Source organism: Rattus norvegicus, chromosome 8 (genome assembly GCF_021556685.1).
Source record: "Rattus norvegicus strain SHRSP/BbbUtx chromosome 8, alternate assembly SHRSP_T2T, whole genome shotgun sequence".
Classification (NCBI taxonomy): Eukaryota; Metazoa; Chordata; class Mammalia; order Rodentia; family Muridae; genus Rattus; species Rattus norvegicus.
In genome coordinates, this window is record NC_141541.1 from 22,162,741 (window position 1) to 22,172,020 (window position 9,280).

The 9,280-nt window shown below is 38.6% G+C and overlaps 1 pseudogene; it reads left to right on the forward strand.

Moving 5' to 3' along the window:
- Nucleotides 1–648: 648 nt before the first annotated feature.
- Ubtfl1-ps1 (upstream binding transcription factor like 1, pseudogene 1) lies at nucleotides 649–8,285 on the forward strand (annotated as a pseudogene).
- The last annotated feature ends 995 nt before the right edge of the window (nucleotides 8,286–9,280 follow it).

Genomic DNA, 9,280 nt, shown 5'->3' on the forward strand with positions numbered 1-9,280 from the left:
CCCATGCAGAAACTCATGGCACCAGCTTTATACATAGCAGAGGATGTCATTGTCTGGCATCAATATGTGGAGAAGCCCTTGGTCCTGTGAAGGCTCATTTCCCCAGAGTAGAGGGATGCCAGGGTGTTCAGGTAGAAGCAGGTGGCTGGGAGGGGTGTCATTCTCATAGAAGGGGAAAGAAGTATGGGAGAGGGGGGAACTGAGAAAGGGGATAACATTTGAAATGTAAATACATAAACCTTCAATAAATTTTTTTATAAAAAAGAAAAAATTCATCTCCTCCAGGGATGAGCCCTCTTATTGGTTATCCAACACAGAGCATTTATCCCTGAAACTATATACACAAACAGCAACAGACTCAGCAAATTGCTTATAACTTGGATTAGCTACATTTCAGGGAACATTTTGTGAAAAAATTGTAAGAATATTTAGAGTGTTCTTTCAAACTACATTCCAGAGAAATTACACTAGAGAGAACAATATTGGCGATATAACAGCAACCCTCAGAGCTCTTGCTATGTGTTCAAGTTCTAGGTTCTAGTTATTTTACATAATTTTTATAAACCACAGATTGCTTTTACTGAGGCACATTTCTGTAGAATGAGTAGCCAAATAAAATTGCAAATGCACATTTGAAACCTATGCGAGATGATTCTGGAGGAAGCTCTGATATATGTGCGAAGTTCTGAAGACTGTATAAATCCATCCTTCAGTACAGATTTCACATTCAAACCATGGAAAGACCACAGGTGGATGTCTGAGTTCAGTGTCTTGCCTCCTGTTTTCAGCTCATTTGAATATAAATGATGAAACTCCTGGCTCTATTCTTTTCTTTTTCATCACCTTAATTTTTTTAGTCTAATCTTTGAATCGACCCTCCAGATTTTATCGCCCTCCAGGTCCACCCTCTGCCTGTTTCACATCCTATACCTCTCCACCACTCCATGTCTCCAGTCTCCATCAGGATTTCCCCAGCCCACCAGACTACCCTACTCCCTGCAACACTAGTCTCTTAAGGGATCCTTGCATTTCCTCTGACTGAGCCCATAACCAGCAGTCCTCTGCTGGATATATATTGGATACCTCATATCAGCTGGTGTATTCTGCCTTTTTGGTGGTCCATTGTCTGAGAGGTCTCGGGGTCCAGGTTAATTGACACGGCTGGTTCTCTGACAATGTTCTCCCCAGCTTCTTCCTGCAGTTCCCTAATTCAATGACAGGGGTGAGTAGCTTCTGTCCTTTGGTTGGGTGTAAATGTATTTGACTCAGAAGCTGTTTGGGACTTTTGATAGGCAGTCATCTTTTTGTGAGCACTTCATTGCTTGAGTAATAATGTCAGGCCTTGGGGCACCCTCTTGAGATGAATCCAACATTGGGGCTGTCTCTGGACCTTCTTTTTTCTCAGACTCTTCTTCAGTTTTGTCCCTGTAATTCTTTCAGACAAGAACAATTATGTGTCACAGTGACTGTGGGATGGCAACCCCATTCCTCACAAGTTCTGGCTCTCCACTATAGGGCATTTCATTTAAGGTCCCTTCCTTTGAGTCCTGAGAGAATATTATCTCCCAGGTCTCAGTCATATTCTGAAGTGTTCACCCACTGCCTACCTTCTGTGATTGCCTGTTTCCATTCTTTTTGCAGTCCCTTGGGTCTTCAGTCCTTTACCCTCCACCCTATACCAGATTATGTTCCCCTATTCCCCTCTATGCATGTGCCCTTTCCCAGAAAAGTCCATTGCTCCCCCTGCTGAGATTACTTTCTTCTCCTTCCCAAGTGGGATTGAGGCATTCTCACTTGGGTCTTGGTTGTTAACCCTATTGAGTCCAGCAGACTGTATTCTGGGTATTGTGAATGTGTTTCTGGTTAATATCCACTTAATAATGAGTGCATATAACGCATGTCCTTTTGAGTCTCAGTTACCTCACTCAGGATATTTTTAGTTCCATTCGATTTCCTTTAAAACTCAGGATATCCTTGTTCTTGATAGATGTGTAGTATTCCATTGTGAAAATGTGCCACATTTTCTGTATCCATTATTCTGTTGTGGGACATCTGGGTTGTTTCCAGTTTCTGGCTTTCTCAAACAAGGCCTCTATGAACATCGTGGAACATGTTCCCCAGTGGCATAATGGATCATCTTTTAGGTGTATGCCCAAGTGGAACAGGTGGATCTTCAAGTAGACCTAATTCCAATTTTACAAGGAATCTTCAGATTGACTTTCAGAGTGGTTGTGTCAGTTTGTATTCCCACCAGCAACAGAGGAGTGTTCCTCTTTCTCCACATCCTCACCAACATGTGCTGTCACCTGTGATTTTGATCTTAGTCATTCTGACTGGTGTGAATTGGAATCTCAGGGTTGTTTTGATTTGCATTTCCTTGGTGACTAAGGATTTAGCACATTTCCTTAATTGCTTCTCAGCCATTTGGAACACCTGTGCTGTAAATTCTGTTTAGTTTTAAACCCCATCTTTTGATCGAGTTGTTTGGTGTTTTGGTGGTTAGCTTCTTGAGTTCTTCATATATTTTAGATATTAGCCCTCTATCAGATGTGTGGTTAGGGAAGATTTTTTTTCCCACTCTGTAGGATTTGGATTTGTCCTATTGACTATGTCCTTTGCCTTACAGAAGCTTTACAGTTTCATGGTGTCCCATTTATCAATTTTTGATTTTAGAGCATGAGCGTTTTGGAATTTTGTTCAGGAAATTTCCCCCTTGTGCCAGTGAATTCCAGGCTCTTTCCCACGTTCTCTTCTATTAGATTCAGTGTATCTGGTTCTATGTTTCTCCTTGATCCACTTGCACTTGAGCTTTGTGCAAGGTGACAAATATGGATCTATTTTCATTTTTACATATACAGACTGCCAGTTAGTCCAGCACCATTTTTTGAATATGGTTTCTTTTATCCATTGTATATTTTTGGCTTCTTTGTCAAAGATCAAGTCCGGAAGTGTGTGACTCTAGTTCTTCAATCATATTCTATTAATCAGAGTGTGTCTCTGTATTAATACCATGCAGTTTTTTATCAGTATTTCTCTGTAATATAGCTTGACGTCAGGGATGGTGATTTCTCCAGCATTTCTTTTATTAAGAATTGTTTTCGGTATTCTGGCGTTTGCCTTTCCAGATGAATTTGAGAATTTCTCTTTCCATGTCTTTAAAGAATTGTGTTAGGGTTTTGATGGGGATTGCATTGAATCAGTACATTGCCTTTGGTAGGATGGCCTCTATTACTATGCTAATTCTGCCAAGCCATGTGCCTGTGAGATCTCTCCATTTTCTGATATCTTCTTCCACTTCTTTCTTTAGGGACTTGAAGTTATTGTCTTACAGATCTTTCACTTGTTTGGTTACAGTTACCCTATGATATTTTATATTATTTGTGGCTTTTGTGAAGGGAGTTGTTTCCCTAATTTTTTTCTTAGCCTTTTTATCATTTATAGAAATGAAGGTTACTGATTTATTTGAGTTAGTTTTACATCCAGTCACTTTGGTGATGTTGTTAATCATCTGGAGAAGATAAATCTGATAGAATTTTTCAGGGTCCCTTATGCATACTATCATATTATTTGCAAATAGTGCTACTTTTAATTCTTCATTGCCAATTTATATATGCCTGATCTCTTTTTGTTGTCTTATTTTTCTACTAGTACTTTGAGAACTATATTGAATACATAGAGAGAGAGTGAGCATCCTTGTCTTGTCCCCGATATTAGTGGTATTGCTTCAAATATCTCTCCACTTAATTTGATATTGGCTGGTGGTTTGCAGTAAATTACTTTTATTATGTTTATGTATGGGCCTTGAATTCCAGACCTCTCCAATACTTTTAACATGAAGGGGTGTTGTATTTTGTCAAGTGCTTTTTCTGTTTCTAAAGAGATGATCACATGATATTTTTTTTCCTTTCAGTTTGTTCATGTAGTAGATTAAGTTAATGGATTTTTGTATATTGATATTGATACAACTTTGCATTGTTGAGATGCAGCGTACTTGATTTTGGTGAATAATCCTTTTGATGTGTTATTGTAGGTTTGCAGGAATTTCATTGAGTGTTTTCCTATTGATATTCATAATACAATTGGCCTGAAGTTCTCTTTTTTGTTGCATTCTATTATGGTTTAGATATCAGAGTAATTGTGGATTTAAGGAATGAATTAGGAAGTGTTCTCTCTGTTTCTATTTCATGGAATAGTTTGAGGAATATTGTTATTAGGTCTTCTTTGAAGGTCTGGTAGAATTCTGTAATATTGACTTCTGACTCTGGGCTTTTTTTTTTCTCTTTTGGGTGGAAGGTTTTCAATGACTTCTTCTATTCCATTAGGGAATATGGGCCTGATTAGATAGTTTACCTTCTCTTGATTTAATTTTGGTATGTGGTATCTATCTAGAAAACTATTCATTTATGATGTTATAAATTTAGATACTTGTTATGCAGCCATTAGTTAGTTTGGCTAGGCGTTTATCTCTCTTTTTTATTCTCTAAAAGATCTAACTTTCTGTTTTTTGATTATTCATATCTTTCTCCCTGTTTCTATTTGGTTGATTTTGGCCATGAGTTTGACTATTTCCTGCCTTCTACTTCTCTTTGGTATATTTGCTTCTTTTTGTTCTAGAACACTTAGGTATTGTAGATGTGTGTTTCTTGTATCCAGCAAAACGCTGGATCGTGTTTGATTATCCAGTCATTAATATTGAGAGATAGTAAAGACGAATGATTGTCACTTCCTGTTTGATTGATTTTGTAGGTGGCATTATGTGGTTTTCTCCTTTTGGCTTTGTTGTGAGATGATCTTGCCTTTTCTTTGGTGTAGGTACCCTCCTTGTGTGTTGGAGTTTTCCTTCTAGAATCCTCTATAGGGCTTAGATGGTTGAGAGATACCTTTTGAATTTGGTTTTATCCTGGAATATTTTGGCTTCTCCATCTATTTTGGTTGAGAGGTTAAGGGGTATAGCACCCTGGACTCACGTTTTTGTTCTTAGAGTTTGCATGACCTCTGACCAGACTCTTCTGGCTTTTAGTGTCTCTGTTGAGAAGTCTGTAGTAATTCTGATAGGTCTGCCATTTTAGATGTTACTTGGCCCTATATCCTTGCTGCTTGTAATATCATTTCTTTGCACCCAGCATTTAGTGTTTTGACTATTATGTGACAAGAGGACTTTTTTCCTAGTGTTCTACAGGCTTTTTGTACATTTATGGCCATGTCTTTTTTATGTTGGGGAAGTTTTGTTCTATGATTTTGTTGAGGACATTTTCAGGTCCTTTGGAGCTGGGAATCTTTATTTTCCTCTATTGCAATTATTCTTAGATTTTGGTCTTTTAATTGTGTCCTCAATTTCCTGGATGTTTTGAGCTAGGAGTCTTTAATATTTTGAATTATCTTTAACAGTTGTGTTGATTGCTTCTACAGTATCTTCTAACTTGAGATTCTCTTTTCTATTTCTTGTATTTTGTGGGTGATGCTCAGATCTGTAATTTCTGACCTGTTTCATAGTTTTTCATTTCTAGGATTGCCTCCATTTATGTTTTCTTTATTGTTTCTAATACCACTTTTTAGGTCTTGGACCACTTTATTCAATCCCTTCAACTATTTGTGTTTTCCTGTATTGTTTACAGGAGATTTATTTAATAACCTCTACCTGTTTTCCTGTATTTCTTTCAGTGAGTCATTTATATGCTCCTTAAAGGACTCTATTATCTTCATGAGATAGGATTTTTGATCATTTTTTCTGATTTTCAGGGCTTGCTGTAGTGGAAGAACAGGGTTCTGATGATGTCCATGTATAGTGGCTTCTGTTGCTTATGGTCTTGTGTTTTACATCTCACCGTCTGCTTATCCCTAGTGTTTGCTGGTCTGGGTTTCTCTTTCTAGATCCTGCCTGTTTTATCGATGGATTGCTTCAGGTCTTCTAGTAGGCCTGAAGCCTTGGCTATAGCAGGTATCCTGTGAGGCCTTCCAACTGTGGGGTCTTCAGGGGGCAGAGAAGCTGCTGATCTGTTGCCCTGTCTACAGCAGATCTTCAGGGAGGCCTTCAGACTGTTGAGTCTTTGGAGGAGTAGTTGACCTGTTGTCCTGTTCTTTAGTAGGAAGTCTGGGAACAATGGTTTCTGTTCCCTGTGTCCAGGAGAATTCCAGGGAGTATTTCATTTTATTGAGTCAGTTGCCCTGAATTTTGTGGAACCCCTGGGAGTCTTTACAACTTGGTGTCAGTTGCACAGTTGCCTCAAGTGCCAGGGAACTCCTGGAATGCCTTCAAGCTGTGGTGTCAGTGCCCTGTGTGCATTGGCTCTCCTGTGATGCCTCAGGCTGTTGTGCCTTCAGAGGAGCAGACTAGTTGACATTCTGCCCTGACAGAAGCAGAATGGAATTCCTAGGGGGTAGGGGTAACAGTCTTTTTGAGGGGGGTGGGTTGAAAATTCACTCTACTGTCAGCAGCAGCTTTGGGACTTCTGGTGAAATCTTACCAGGTTCTCTGTATGCAGTGGGTCTTCTGGGATGCCTGCAGGCTGTGGTTTCTTCAGGGAAACAAAGTCATAGTTTTATTCTATTCTTTTCATTTTGTCCTTTTTATTTCATTTACATGGCTTTTTTTTCTTTTCTCTTCTGTCAGTTAGATTGCCCCAGCCTGGTGTTCACTTCATTTTCCTCTATTTCCTGATCCTCACTGTGTCATCCTGATTGTCCTAGAATTTGAGATATACATCAGCTTTGCCCTTATATTTATAGAAATCTGCCTTCCTAGTTCTGGAATTAATGGTGTGCACCACCACAACCAGCTTCATTTCCTTATTTTTTACAAAGTTCTAGTAAGATTTCCAATGGACACAAAAGAGGGTATAACTGTATCCCACATAAACAAACAACTTTTATTTCAAAAGGAGAAATTATCCATTTGCTTTGTCATTAGTAAATTAATTGTATAAGCAACACATTGTAAAGTGATATCTGTTATTTTTTTCATAAATTCCAATAACGAAGTCTAACCATCTGTTTGTTTCCCCTCAGAAATCTGTGGAATCAGATGCTATCTACTAAGTTCTGTGTGTGTAGTGTGTGTAAGAAGTTGCTGTCGAGGTGTTTGTGCAACTCAGATATTTACAGACACGGAAGTTAAGCTACCAATGGCATCACAAATCCCTATGGTCTCAAATTGACATTCTGAAGTTGCTAGAATGCATGAAGATGAATATCCCATCAGATGACTCCAGAGACTTCAAAATCAGACAGGCAAACCTAGACTAAAACAAAGTAGCTTTTGAACGGTTTTCAGGAGAAATGTGCAAACAGAAATGGATGGAGATTTCCTGTAATATAAGGATGTACCACACACTGACAGAATTAGTTCTGGAATCTAAGGAACTTTGAATAAGAGCTCACAAAAATAATACAAGCAAACAGAATCCTGACAGACCCTAAAATCCCTTGACTGCCTATCTGCGCTTTTCCAAGGAGCAGAGAGCCAAATAGGTCAGATGTACCCGAGGTACACCAACGCACAGCTGACTGAGAAATACCATCAGCTGCCAGTGGAGATAAAGCAGAGAAATGTCCAGGATTCAAGAAGGAGAAGCGAGCCTTTCAGGAAAAGATGGCTCAATTCAAGGAAAACCTTCCTGTTTCAGGGCATCCTAAGAAATCTGTGGTACCACAGAGTCACCAAACCAAAGGCTCTAAGAAGTCACAAAGAGATATGAAAAGTGTAAAGCCTATTCGAAACACGGAATTTCCCAAAACATTTTCCTCGTCTATGAAATTTCAGGGAGAACCCAGGAAACCCCCTATGAGTGCATATCACAAATTTCATCAAGATTCATGGTCAAGTCCAGAACCGAGGCATCTGTCATTTAAGGAGCCCTGGGAAGCAATTAGCAGGAATTGGCATTGAGTCCCAGAGGACAAGAAAGAGCATTATAGCAGACAGGCTGTAGAGCTACAGAAAGAATACTGGATGCAGCTGGACCTGTGGCTCAAGGAACTGTCACCAGAGGAATGTGTTGCATACAAAGAGGCAAGGGCCACCTGTGGTAAGTGAAAGAACAAGAGCATGTCTGGACGCAGAAGCCCCAAGTTTAGGAGAACAGATGATCTGCAGTCTGCCTCAGAAAAGGGGCTTCAAGTAAAGCCTGGAGAGGCAGAGGAGTTGCTGGATCCCAGGACCAACTCCTCAGAGACTAAAGGTGGCCATAATGGTGACTCCTGGCATCCAAGCAAGATATGACAGAGGATAGTGAAGCAGAAACTCTATCAACTCCTCAGATTCTAGCAGTACAGATGAAGACAACTGAAATCTTCCTTAGGGAAACCATCATGTTTAGACTCTATTTTAACCTCTTTCATGTTCTCAATCATTGTTTAAAACCATCCAAGCAAAACCCAGGACATTCCTGACAGATAGGGAACTGGCCTCTCTGAGTTTTTGTACTCCCTTGCTTTTCTCTCCTACAGCCTTTGCTTGCTAAACACAAAGGAGTATATTTTGGGGAGAAGGGAGTTTGCCATAGTACCACCTACATCAGATTCCCAAATTTAATGAGAGATGCGACTGAACAGCACATAAAATCTATTTACATTTTATTTGAACCAACTATAAAACCAGTGTAGAACTGCATATAAAACTGGTATCCGTTAATTTTAGGAAAGTCTCTTAGTCTTTGCTGTTAAACAGTAAATCTCACCTCTGATATTCAGAACAAGTAGAAACAAGCACATAGATATAGATAAGTGCTATATTATGACCTTATCTGATTTTTCTTTAATAAATACTTCATTACCACCTTAATGTAATTACATTGATTAATGGAATATTAAGTATATTTAATGTTAACTTTTCACCATTTCTCTTGTAAATATTCCAAACTGCTTTTATGAATATTGGCTTTGTAGCAGTTGCTTGAAAACCTTTGAGATTTTCTATTTGTCCATAAATGTTCAATTTTTTCACTTCACATCTACATTTTAAAATTCAAATATATTAATAGAGCATTTAGATATTATGATAGGTATTTGCAGTATACACTGTATAAATCAGGTTAAATATGTGTAGTGCATCTCCTGGTGTATTTGTCTGTCACATTAAACTTTAATTTTTGAAACTTATAGCACATTGTCATTCTCATATGAGTGACTCAGTGTCTGTTTGTTCTCCCAAGGAACCAGTTTTTTTTTCCCTGTATACTTTGGAACATTTCCAACTTCTGTATTTCTTTCTTATTTACTTAGGCTTCTAAAGATGTTGGTTTAAATATATGTAAAAAGATGCAAAGATAGTAATGATAAATTT